The following is a 14,467-nucleotide window of genomic DNA, read 5'->3' as shown; positions in this document are numbered from 1 at the left end:
TATGGATCTGGAGAAGGCATATGATAGAGTTGATAGAGATGCTCTGTGGAAGGTATTAAGAATATATGGTGTTGGAGGCAAGTTCTTTGAAGCAGTGAAAAGTTTTTATCGAGGATGTAAGGCATGTGTATGTGTAGAAAGAGAGGAAAGTGATTGGTTCTCAGCGAATGTAGGTTTGCGGCAGGGGTGTGTGATGTCTCTATGGTTGTTTAATTTGGTTATGGATGGGGTTGTTAGGGAGGTGAATGCAAGAGTTTTGGAAAGAGGGGCAAGTATGCAGTCTGTTGTGGATGAGAGAGCTTGGGAAGTGAGTCAGTTGTTCACTGATGATACAGTGCTGGTGGCTGATTTGGGTGAGAAACTGCAGAAGCTGGTGACTGAGTTTGGTAAAGTGTATAAAAGAAGAAAGTTTAGAGTAAATGTGAATAAGAGTAAGGTTATTAGGTACAGTAGGGTTGAGGGTCAAGTCAGTTGGGAGGTAAGTTTGAATGGAGAAAACTGGAGGAAGTGAAGTGTTTTAGATATCTGGGAGTGGATTTGGCAGCTGATGGAACCATGGAAGTGGAAGTGAATCATAGGGTGGGGGAGGGGGCGAAAATTCTGGGAGCGTTGAAGAATGTGTGGAAGTCAAGAACATTATCTCGGAAAGCAAAAATGGGTATGTTTGAAGGAATAGTAGTTCCAACAATATTGTATGGTTGCGAGGCGTGGGCTATAGATAGAGTTGTGCGGAGGAGGGTGGATGTGCTGGAAATGAGATGTTTGAGGACATTATGTGGTGTGAGGTGGTTTGATTAAGTGATAATAGGGTAAGTGAGATGTGTGGTAATAAAAAGAGTGTGGTTGAGAGAGCAGAAGAGGGTGTTTTGAAATGGTTTGGTCACATGGAGAGAATGAGTGAGGAAAGATTGACCAAGAGGATATATGTGTCTGAGGTGGAGGGAACGAGGAGAAGTGGGAGACCAAATTGGAGGTAGAAAGATGGAGTGAAAAAGATTTTGAGTGATCGGGGCCTGAACATGCAGGAGGGTGAAAGGCATGTAAGGAATAGAGTGAATTGGAACGATGTGGTATACCAGGGTCGAAGTGCTGTCAATGGATTGAACCAGGGCATGTGAAGCGTCTGGTGTAAACCATGGAATGTTCTGTAGGGCCTGGATGTGGAAAGGGAGCTGTGGTTTCGGGCATTATTACATGACAGCTGGAGACTGAGTGTGAATGAATGTGGCCTTTGTTGTCTTCCTAGCGCTACCTCGCGCACGTGAGGGGGAGGGGGTTGTTATTTCATGTGTGGCGAGGTGGCGATGGGCATGAATAAAGGCAGACAGTATGAATTATGTTCATGTGTATATATGTACATGTCTGTGTGTGTATATATATGTATAATACATTGAGATGTATAGGTATGTATATTTGCGTGTGTGGACATGTATGTATATACATGTGTATGTGGGTGGGTTGGGCCATTCTTTCATCTGTTTCATTGTACTACCTCGCTAATACGGGAGACAGCGACAAAGCAAAATAATGATAATAAAAAAATATATATATAAATATATATATATATATATATATATATATATATATATATATATATATATATATATATATATATATATATATATATTTTTTTTTTTTTTTTTTTATACTTTGTCGCTGTCTCCCGTGTTTGCGAGGTAGCGCAAGGAAACAGACGAAAGAAATGGCCCAACCCACCCCCATACACATGTATATACTTACGTCCACACACACAAATATACATACCTACACAGCTTTCCATGGTTTACCCCAGACGCTTCACATGCCTTGATTCAATCCACTGACAGCACGTCAACCCCGGTATACCACATCGCTCCAAGTCACTCTATTCCTTGCCCTCCTTTCACCCTCCTGCATGTTCAGGCCCCGATCACACAAAATCTTTTTCACTCCATCTTTCCACCTCCAATTTGGTCTCCCTCTTCTCCTTGCTCCCTCCACCTCCGACACATATATCCTCTTGGTCAATCTTTCCTCACTCATCCTCTCCATGTGCCCAAACCACTTCAAAACACCCTCTTCTGCTCTCTCAACCACGCTCTTTTTACTTCCACACATCTCTCTTACCCTTACGTTACTCACTCGATCAAACCACCTCACACCACACATTGTCCTCAAACATCTCATTTCCAGCACATCCATCCTCCTGCGCACAACTCTATCCATAGCCCACGCCTCGCAACCATACAACATTGTTGGAACCACTATTCCTTCAAACATACCCATTTTTGCTTTCCGAGATAATGTTCTCGACTTCCACACATTCTTCAAGGCCCCCAGAATTTTCGCCCCCTCCCCCACCCTATGATCCACTTCCGCTTCCATGGTTCCATCCGCTGCCAGATCCACTCCCAGATATCTAAAACACTTCACTTCCTTCAGTTTTTCTCCATTCAGACTCACCTCCCAATTGACTTGACCCTCAACCCTACTGTACCTAATAACCTTGCTCTTATTCACATTTACTCTTAACTTTCTTCTTCCACACACTTTACCAAACTCAGTCACCAGCTTCTGCAGTTTCTCACATGAATCAGCCACCAGCGCTGTATCATCAGCGAACAACAACTGACTCACTTCCCAAGCTCTCTCATCCCCAACAGACTTCATACTTGCCCCTCTTTCCAAAACTCTTGCATTTACCTCCCTAACAACCCCATCCATAAACAAATTAAACAACCATGGAGACATCACACACCCCTGCCGCAAACCTACATTCACTGAGAACCAATCACTTTCCTCTCTTCCTACATGTACACATGCCTTACATCCTCGATAAAAACTTTTCACTGCTTCTAACAACTTTCCTCCCACACCATATATTCTTAATACCTTCCACAGAGCATCTCTATCAACTCTACCATATGCCTTCTCCAGATCCATAAATGCTACATACAAATCCATTTGCTTTTCTAAGTATTTCTCACATACATTCTTCAAAGCAAACACCTGATCCACACATCCTCTACCACTTCTGAAACCACACTGCTCTTCCCCAATCTGATGCTCTGTACATGCCTTCACCCTCTCAATCAATACCCTCCCATATAAGATGGCGACGAGGCAAAAAAAAAAAAAAAAAAAAGTGAAGTGTTTTAGATATCTGGGAGTGGATCTGGCAGCGGATGGAACCATGGAAGCAGAAGTGGACCATAGGGTGGGGGAGGGGGCGAAAATTCTGGGAGCCTTGAAGAATGTGTGGAAGTCGAGAACATTATCTCGGAAAGCAAAAATGGGTATGTTTGAAGGAATAGTGGTTCCAACAATGTTGTATGGTTGCGAGGCGTGGGCTATGGATAGAGTTGTGCGCAGGAGGATGGATGTGCTGGAAATGAGAAGTCTGAGGACAATGTGTGGTGTGAGGTGGTTTGATCGAGTAAGTAACGTAAGGGTGAGAGAGATGTGTGGAAATAAAAAGAGCGTGGTTGAGAGAGCAGAAGAGGGTGTTTTGAAATGGTTTGGGCACATGGAGAGAATGAGTGAGGAAAGGTTGACCAAGAGGATATATGTGTCGGAGGTGGAGGGAACGAGAAGAGGGAGACCAAATTGGAGGTGGAAAGATGGAGTGAAAAAGATTTTGTGTGATCGGGGCCTGAACTTGCAGGAGGGTGAAAGGAGGGCAAGGAATAGAGTGAATTGGAGCAATGTGGTATACCGGGGTTGACGTGCTGTCAGTGGATTGAATCAAGACATGTGAAGCGTCTGGGGTAAACCATGGAAAGCTGTGTAGGTATGTATATTTGCGTGTGTGGACGTATGTATATACATGTGTATGGGGGGGGGTTGGGCCATTTCTTTCGTCTGTTTCCTTGCGCTACCTCGCAAACGCGGGAGACAGCGACAAAGTATAAAAAAAAAAAAAAAAAAAAATATATATATATATATATATATATATATATATATATATATATATATATGTATATATATATATATATATATATATATATATATATATATATATATATATATATATATATATATCTGTGTATGTATGTATATGTATACATTGAAATGTATAGGTATGTATATGTTTGTGTGTGGACGTTTATGTATATACATGTGTATGTGGGTGGGTTGGGCCATTCTTTCGTCTGTTTCCTTGCGCTACCTCGCTAACACATGAGACTGCGACAGAGTATAATATATAAATGAATATAAATAAATATTTACACTTTCTCTAAAATTTATATATGCTATCCCCGGTCTCTTCTTTTTCCCTTTCATTAATCCTTTTAAATTTCAATTAAGGCCTGGCCTTGATATGGATTTTTGTCTGTGACTGAAAAAATATGAAAGCCATCTAATAGGAAGGCATATCGCCAGTACTACTCCCCTAGGTATTGGGAGGGTTAGTGACAGCTGCTCGTTGAACAAGCACTTAAGTGGTTATCAAGTTGTACTCCTCTGACCTAGTAGTTGCCTTTTCTTTCTGCTCTCCTGCATGTTAACTGTTGGCATTCTGGTCACAAATATATATAATCTCTCCTTGTCACACATCGCACTTCACAACACTTAACTCACTCAACTTACTCTTCATAACCCTAGATTTTCAGCAGTGAGCACCATGTCCTAGCCCCACCTTTTAACAATAAAGTAAGAACAAAAGATGGAAGTAGTGGGTAGGTAAACCATACAGCAGCATTAAGTAGAAATATTAGGTAGAAGTACACATGAAATGACAACCCCCTCCCCCTGCACGCACGCAAGGCAACGCTAGGAAAAGACAACAAAGGCCACATTTGTTCACACTCAGTCTCTAGCCGTCATGTATAATGCACCGAGACCACAGCGTCCTTTCCACATCCAGTCCCCACAAAACTTTCCATGGTTTACCCCAGACGCTTCACATGCCCTGGTTCAATCCATTGACAAAATGTTGACCCCGGTATACCACATCGTTCCAGTTCACTCTATCCTTGCATGCCTTTCATCCTCCTGCATGTTCAGGCCCTGATTGCTCAAAATCTTTTTCACTCCATCCTTCCACCTCCAATTTGGTCTTGCACTTTTCCTCGTTCCCTCCACCTCTGACACATATATCCTCTTTGTCCGTCTTTCCTCGGCCATTCTCTCCATGTGACCAAACCATTCCAATACACCCTCTTCTGCTCTTTCAACCACTCTTTTTATTACCACACCTCTCTCTTACCCTTTCATTACTTACTCGATCAAACCACCTTACACCACATGTTGTCCTCAAACATCTCATTTCCAACACATCCACCCTCCTTTGCACAACACTATCTATAGCCCAAGCCTCGCAACCATATAACATTGTTGGAACCACCATTCTTTCAAAGATACCCATTTTTGCTTTCTGAGATAACGTTCTCGCCTTCCACACATTTTCCAACGCCCTCAGAACTTTTTCCCCCTCCGCCACCCTGTGACTCACTTGCGCTTCCATGGCTCCATCCGCTGTTAAATCCGCTACCAGATATCTAAAACACTTCACTTCCTCCAGTTTTTCTCCATTCAAACTTACCTCCCAATTGACTTGTCTCTCAACCCTACTGTACCTAATAACCTTGCTCTTATTCACATTTACTCTCAACTTTCTTCTTTCACACACTTTACCAAACTCAGTCACCAGCTTCTGCAGTTTCTCACCCGAATCAGCCACCAGCCCTGTATCATCAGCAAACAACAACTGACTCACTTCCCAAGCTTTCTAATCCACAACAGACTGCATACTTGCCCCTCTTTCCAAAGCTCTTGCATTCACCTCCTTAACAACCCCATCCATGAACAAATTAAACAAACCTGGAGACATCACGCACCCCTGCCACAAACCAACATTCAATGAGAACCAATCACTTTCCTCTCTTCCTACTCGTTCACATGCCTTACATCCTCGATAAAAACTTTTCACTGCTTCTAACAACTTACCTCCCACACCATATACTCCTAATACCTTCCACAGAGTATCTCTATCAACTCTTATCATATGCCTTCTCCAGATCCATAAATGCTACATCCAAATGCATTTGCTTTTCAAAGTATTTCTCACATACATACTTCAAAGCAAACACCTGATCCACACATCCTCTTCCACCTCTGAAACCACACTGCTCTTCCCCAAATATGATGCTCTGTACATGCCTTCACCCTCTCAATCAATACCCTCCCATTTAATTTTCCAGGAATACTCAACAAACTTATACCTTTGTAATTTGAACACTCACCTTTATCCCCTTTACCTTTGTACAGTGGCACTATACATGCATTCCGGCAATCCTCAGGCTCTTCACCATGAGCCATACATACAGTGAATATCCTCACCAATCAGTCAACAACACAGTCACCCCATTTTTTAATAAATTCCACTGCAATACCATCCAAACCCACCGCCTTGCTGGCTTTCATCTTCCGCAAAGCTTTCACTACCTCTTCTCTGTTTACCAAATCAGTCTCCCTAACCCTCTCACTTTGCACACCACCTCAACCTAAACACCCTATATCTGCCACTCTATCATCTAACACATTCAACAAACCTTCAAAACACTCACTCCTCCTTTTCACATCACCACTACTTGTTATTACCTCCCCATTAGCTCCCTTCACCGATGTTCCCATTTGTTCTCTTGTTTTATGCATTTTATCTACCTCCTTCCAAAACATCTTTTTATTCTCCCTAAAATTTAGTGATACTCTCTCACCCCAACTCTCATTTGCCCTCTTTTTCACCACTTGCATCTTTCCCTTGACCTCTTGCCCCTTTCTCTTATACATCTTCCAGTCATATGCACTATTTCCCTGCAAAAATGGTCCAAATGCCTCTCTCTTCTCTTTCACTAATAATCTTACTTCTTCATCCCACCACTCACTACCCTTTCTAATCTGCCCACCTTCCACGCTTCTTATGCCACAAGCATCTTTTGTGCAAGCCATCACTACTTCCCTAAATACATCTCATTCATTTCCCGCTCCCCATACATCCTTAGCTTTCCTTTTTCCATTCTGCACTCAGTCCGTCTTGGTTCTACCTCACACAAGTCTCCTTCCCTAGCTCACTTATTCTCATCACTCTCTTCACCCCAACGTTCTATCTTCTTTTCTGAAAACCTCTACAAATCTTCACTTTCGCCTTCACAAGATAATGATCAGACATCCCTCCAGTTGTACTTCTCAGCACATTAACATCCAAGTCTATCTTTCACATGCCTATCCGTCAACACGTAATCCAATAACGCTGTCTGGCCATCTCTTCTACTTATGGATGTATACTTATGTATATCTCTCTTTTTAAACCATGTATTCCCAATCACCAGTCCTTTTTCAACGCACAAATGAACAAGCTCCTCACCATTTCCATTTACAACAATGAACTCCCCATGTACACCAATTATTCCCTCAACTGCCACATTACTCACCTTTGAATTCAAATCATCCATCACGACAACCCGGTCTCTTGCATCAAAACTGCTAGCACACTCACTCAGCTGCTCCCAAAACACTTGCCTCTCATAATCTTTCTTCTCATGCCCACTGTCATTTAGTTCTTCATCCCACCACTCATTGCCCTTTCTCGCGTGCCCCATCTCCTACTTAACACATGTCACACATCTCTCTTGCACATACCAACACTGCTTCCCTATATATCTTCCATTCTTCACCCATTGTTTTAGCGTCATTTACTCTCATCTTTTTCCATTCTGCACTCAGTCTTTCCTGATATTTCATCACACAAGACTTTTCCAAGCTCACTTGCTTTCACCACCCTCTTCTCATATCATTTACTCTTTTATAAAAACCTCCACAAATCTTTACCTTTTCCTCCACATGTCACACATCTCTCTTGCACGTACCAACACTGCTTCCCTATATATCTCCCATTCTTCACCCACTCCTTTAGCTTCATTTACTCTCATCTTTTTCCATTCTGCACCCAATATTTCCTGATATTTCATCTCACAAGACATTTCCAAGCTCACTTGCTTTCACCATCCTCTTCTCATATCATTTACTCTTTTCTAAAAACCATTACAAATCTTTACCTTTTCCTCCACCTGGTAACGATCATACATCCTGCTAGCTGACCCTCTCGATATATTCATGTCCAAGAGTCTATCTCTTGCTTGGTACACCTATCATTCATTACATAACCCAATAATGACCACATACCACCTTTCTCACTCACCCACATATACTTATGTATGTCCCTCTTTTTAACCCATTCACTGCAACAGGATGATTTATGGCATAACCCCTACTGTGTTGCAGTAATTGAGAAAATAAAAAACATGTTATTAGACATATTTAGTAATTAAAATGAATACCATTTCTCTTTCTGATAGCAACATTGTAGGTCTTGTATGGATATGGCTATTCACTCTGCACCACCAAATCATGATGACCCAGAGTTATTATTTTTTCCTCATAATCTTCTTGTGAAAATGTAGTATTAGCTTTTTTTGGATAATTTTTTCATTGGATAACTTTTTATTATTATCTATAATCACTGTTTCCCATGTTAGCGAGATAGCGCCAGGAAACAGATGAGGAATGGCCCATCCACTCACCCACACACACATATGTATACATAAATGCCCATATACACACATATGCATACATGTACATACATATACATACACACACAGAGACTTGTACATATGTACACATGTACATGTTCATGCTTGGCTTCATCCATTCATGTTGCTACCCCGCCCCACAGGAAGCAGCACCGCTGTTATACTAGATCACTTAGATTACTGTCTCCTGTGTCAGCAAGGTAGCACCAGGAAACAGACAAAGAATGGCCCATTCACTCATATACACATATATATTTATAAATGCCCATACCTGGACATATACATACATGTACCAGGAAGTACCAGGAGAGACTGAGTACAGAATGGAAAAAGGTGAGAACAAAGGACGTAAGGGGAGTGGGAGAGGAATGGGATGTATTTAGGGAAGCAGTGATGGCTTGCGCAAAAGATGCTTGTGGCATGAGAAGCATGGGAGGTGGGCAGATTAAAAAGGGTAGTGAGTGGTGGGATGAAGAAGTAAGATTATTAATGAAAGAGAAGAGAGAGGCATTTGAATGATTTTTGTGGGGAAATAATGCAAATGAGTGGGAGATGTATAAAAGAAAGAGGCAGGAGGTCGAGAGAAAGGTGCAAGAGGTGAAAAAGAGGGCAAATGAGAGTTGGGGAGAGAGAGTGTCATTAAATTTTAGGGAGAATAAAAAGATGTTTTGGAAGGAGATAAATAAAGTGCATAAGACAAGGGAACAAATGGGAACTTCAGTGAAGGGGGCTAATGGGGAGGTGACAACAAGTAGTGGTGATGTGAGAAGGAGATGGAATGAGTATTTTGAAGGTTTGTTGAATGTGTTTGATGATAGAGTGGCAGATATAGGGTGTTTTGGTCGAGGTGGTGTGCAAAGTGAGAGGTTTAGGGAGAATGATTTGGTAAACAGAGAAGAGGTAGTAAAAGCTTTGCGGATGATGAAAGCCGGCAAGGCAGCAGGTTTGGATGGTATTGCAGTGGAATCTATTAAAAAAGGGAGTGACTGTATTGTTGACTGGTTGGTAAGATTATTTAATGTATGTATGACTCATGGTGAGGTGCCTGAGGATTGGTGGAATGCTTGCATAGTGCCATTGTACAAAGGCAAAGGGGATAAAAGTGAGTGCTCAAATTACAGAGGTATAAGTTTGTTGAGTATTCCTGGTGAATTATATGGGAGGGTATTGATTGAGAGGGTGAAAGCATGTACAGAGCATCAGATTGGGGAAGAGCTGTGTGGTTTCAGAAGTGGTAGAGGATGTGTGGATCAGGTGTTTGCTTTGAAGAATGTATGTGAGAAATACTTTGAAAAGCAAATGGATTTGTATGTAGCATTTATGGATCTGGAGAAGGCATATGATAGAGTTGATAGAGATGCTCTGTGGAAGGTATTAAGAATATATGGTGTGGGAGGCAAGTTGTTAGAAGCAGTGAAAAGTTTTTATCGAGGATGTAAGGCATGTGTATGTGTAGGAAGAGAGGAAAGTGATTGGTTCTCAGTGAATGTTGGTTTGTGGCAGGGATGTGTGATGTCTCCATGGTTGTTTAATTTGTTTATGGATGGGGTTGTTAAGGAGGTGAATGCAAGAGTCTTGGAAAGGGGGGCAAGTATGCAGTCTGTTGTAGATGAGAGAGCTTGGGAAGTGAGTCAGTTGTTGTTTGCTGATGATACAGCGCTGGTGGCTGATTCATGTGAGAAACTGCAGAAGCTGGTGTCTGAGTTTGGTAAAGTGTGTGAAAGAAAAAGTTTAGAGTAAATGTGAATAAGATCAAGGTTATTAGGTACAGTAGGGTTGAGGGACATGTCAATTGGGAGGTAAGTTTGAATGGAGAAAAACTGGAGGAAGTGAAATGTTTTAGATATCTGGGAGTGGATCATAGGGTGAGGGAGGGGGCAAAAGTTCTGGGAGCGTTGAAGAATGTGTGGAAGTCAAGAACATTATCTCGGAAAGCATGTTTGAAGGAATGTATGTTTGAAGGGTGTGTTTGAAGGAATAGTGGTTCCAACAAAGTTATATGGTTGCGAGGCATGGGCTATAGATAGAGTTGTGCAGAGGAGAGTGGATGTGCTGGAAATGAGATGTTTGAGGACAATATGTGGTGTGAGGTTGTTTGATCGAGTAAGTAATGATAGGGTAAGAGAGATGTGTGGTAATATAAAGAGTGTGGTTGAGAGAGCAGAAGAGGGTGTTTTTAAATGGTTTGGTCACATGGAGAGAATGAGTGAGGAAAGATTGACCAAGAGGATATATGTGTCAGAGGTGGAGGGAACGAGGAGAAGTGGGAGACCAAATTGGAGGTGGAAAGATGGAGTGAAAAAGATTTTGAGTGATCAGGGCCTGAACATGCAGGAGGGTGAAAGGCGTGCAAGGAATAGAGTGAATTGGAACGATGTGGTATACTGGGGTCGACGTGCTGTCATTGGATTGAAACAGGGCATGTGAAGCGTCTGGGGTAAACTATGGAAAGTTGTGTGGGGCCTGGATGTGGAAAGGGAGCTGTGGTTTTGGTGCATTATTACGTGACAGCTAGAGACTGAGTGTGAATGAATGTGGCCTTTGTTGTCTTTTCCTAGCGCTACCTCAAGCACATGCGGGGGGAGGGGGTTGTTATTTCATGTGTGGTGGGGTGGCAGTGGAAATTAATAAAGGCAGACAGTATGAATTATGTACACGTGTATATATGTATGTCTGTGTGTGTATATATATGTAGACATTGAGATGTATAGGTATGTATATTTGCATGTGTGGACGTGTATGTATATACATGTGTATATGGGTTGGTTGGGCCATTCTTTCGTCTGTTTCCTTGCGCTACCTCACTAACGCGGGAGACAGCGACAAAGCAAAACAAATAAATGAATATACTTATACCTATCAACATATACACATACATACATACACATACACAGACATATATACACATATACATATTCATACTTGCTTGTCTTTATCCTTTCCTGGCACTACCCTGCTCCACAGGAAACAGTTATTGCTACCCCCTGCTTCAGCAAGGTAGTGCCAGGGAAACAGACAAAAAAAAAAAAAAAAAAGCCTCATTTATTCATGCTCAGTCTCTTGCTGTCATGTGTAATGCACTGAAACAACAGCTTCCTGTCCACATCCAGGCCCCACAGACCTTTCCATAGTTTACCCCAGATGTTTCACATGCCTTGCTTCAGTCCATTAACAGCATGTCGACCCCAGTATACCACATCGTTCCAATTCACTATTCCTTGCATGCCTCTCAACCTCCTGTATGATCATGCCCTGATCACTCAAAATCTTTTTCACTCCATCCTTCCACTTCTAATTTGGTCTCGCACTTCTCCTTGTTCCCTCCACCTCTGACACATACATCCTCTTTGTCAATCTTTCCGCACTCATTCTCTCCATATGCCCACACCACTTCAACACACTCTCTTCTGCTCTCTCAGCCACACACTCTTTCCACACTCATTCTCTCCATATGCCCAAACCACTTCAACACACCCTCTTCTGCTCTCTCAGCCACACACTCTTTATTTCTACACATCTCTTTACCCTTTCATTACTTACTCGAACAAACCACTGCACATAGCATTTCATTTCCAACACAACCGCCCTCCTCTGTACAACCCTATCCATAGCCCAATGCCTTGCAACCATATAAGATTGTTGGAACTACTATTCCTTCAAGCATATCCATTTTTGCCCTCCAAGATAACGTTCCCTCCTTCCACACACTCTTCATCGCTCCCAGAACCTTTGCCCCCCTCCCCCCCACCACCACCAAATGACTCACTTTCGCTTTCAAGGTTCCATTCGCTGCTAAGTCCACTCCCAGATATCTGAAACACTTCAGATCCTCCAATTTTTCTTCATTTAAACTTAATCCCAATTAACTTGTCCCTCAACCCTACTGAACCTGATAACCTTGCTTTTATTCACATTTACTCTCAACTTTCTCCATTCACACACTTTTCAAAACTCAGTCACCAACCTCTACAGTTTCTCACTCAAATCAGCCACCAGAGCTGTATCATTGGTGAACAACAACTGACTCACTTCCCAGGCCCTCTCATCCCCAACAGACTGCGTACTTGCCCCTCTCTCCAAAACTCTAGCACATACCTCCCTAACCACCCCATCCATATACAAATTAAACAATCATGGGGACATCACACATCCTTGCCACAGACTGACCTTCACTGGGAACCAATCACTCTCATCTCTTCCTACTCTCACACATGCCTTACATCCTTGATTAAAACTTTTCACTGCTTCTTGCAGCTTACTTCCCACAACATTTCTATCAACCTTATCTTATGCCTTCTCCAGATCCATAAGTGCTGCATACAAATCCATCTGTTTCTCTGTAAGTATTTGTCACACATTCTTCAAAGCAAACACCAGATCCACATATCCTCTACCACTTCTGAGACCACACTGCTCCTTCCCAGAGTGTAAGTATTTGTCACACACTCTTCAAAGCAAACACCAGATCCACATATCCTCTACCACTTCTGAGACTGCACTGCTCCTTCCCAGACTGACACTTTGTACATACTTCACCCTCTCTATCAATACCCTCCCATACAATTCCCAGGAATACTCAACAGACTTATGCCTCTGTAGTTTGAACACTTGGCTTTATCCCCTTTGCCTTTGTACAATGGCACTGTGCATGCATTCCACCAATCCTCCCTGATCCATACATACATTGAATATCCTTACCAACCAATTAACAGCACAGTCACCCCATTTCTTGAAAAATTCTACTGCAATACCATCCAAACCTGCTGCCTTGCCAGCTTTCATCTTCCACAAAGCTTTCATTATTTATTCTCTCTTAACCAAACCATTCTTCCTGACCCTCTCACTTGCACATCACCCTGACCAAAACACTCTACATCAGCCACTCTGTCATCAAACACATTCAACAAATCATCAAAATACTCACTTCATCTCCTCACTTCATCACTACTTGTTACTGCTTCCCTCACTTCATCTCCTCACGTCATCACTGCTTGTTACTGCTTCCCTCCTTGCCCCCTTCACCGATGTTCCCATTTGTTCTTACACACATTATTTACCTTGTTCGAAAACATTTTTATTCTCCTTAAAATTAAATGATACTCTCTCTCTCCTACTCTCATTTGCCCTCTTTTTTAATCCTTGTACCTTCGTTTCTTTTTATACATCCTTTCTTTTATGCATCTCCCAGTTATTTGCACTCATTCCATGTAAGCATCATCCAAATGCCTCTCTTTTCTCTTTCACTAACAACTTTACTTCATCCCACCACTCCCCCTTTTTGTCTGTTTTCCTTGCGCTACCTCTCTGAAGCATGGGGTGGCGATGCTGTTTCCTGTGAGGCTGGATAACACAAGGAATGGATGAAGGCAAGCAAGTATAAATATGTACATGTGTACATAAGTCTGTGTATATGTATGTATATGTGTATATGCTGATATGTTTATGTATGTATATATGCATGTATGGGCATTTATGTATATAGTGAGGATGAGCGGATGGGCCATCCTTCATCTGTTTCCTGGCGCTACCTTGCTGATGCAGGAAATGGCAATCAAGTATAATGAATATAATTGATATATATATATATATATATATAAGTTTGAAATCCTCCAAGAGAATGTGAAGGACATATGAAACTTTGTCAAATAAAGCAAGTGATTTGTTAATTAGATAAAAAGAACTGAACTGCTAAAGGCATTTAGAATGAATAGCATTATTGGAATGAAATATTTAAGCTAGAGAGACAGGAATTTAACACATATAGAAAGAAGCAAGGTAAAAGGAACAATCTGTTAAGAAGAAATCTTTTGAAGTGTGTGTTCAGTAGGCAATGTTTTGCATTTATCACCCACCATGTAGCAGGCAAATGAATTAGCCAAGCAATTGAAAAAGATTAT

At 41.8% G+C, this 14,467-nt stretch overlaps 1 protein-coding gene across 18 annotated transcripts in view; it reads left to right on the top strand.

Annotated features, from left to right (window-relative positions):
• The window catches only part of LOC139754268 (nicotinamide riboside kinase 2), an 88,365-nt gene that overhangs the window by 36,964 nt on the left and 36,934 nt on the right, over positions 1–14,467 (top strand). The window lies entirely within an intron of this gene.

Source organism: Panulirus ornatus, chromosome 16, assembly GCF_036320965.1.
Source record: "Panulirus ornatus isolate Po-2019 chromosome 16, ASM3632096v1, whole genome shotgun sequence".
In the NCBI taxonomy this organism is placed as follows: domain Eukaryota; kingdom Metazoa; phylum Arthropoda; class Malacostraca; order Decapoda; family Palinuridae; genus Panulirus; species Panulirus ornatus.
This window is presented reverse-complemented; position numbering and strand designations above follow the sequence as displayed.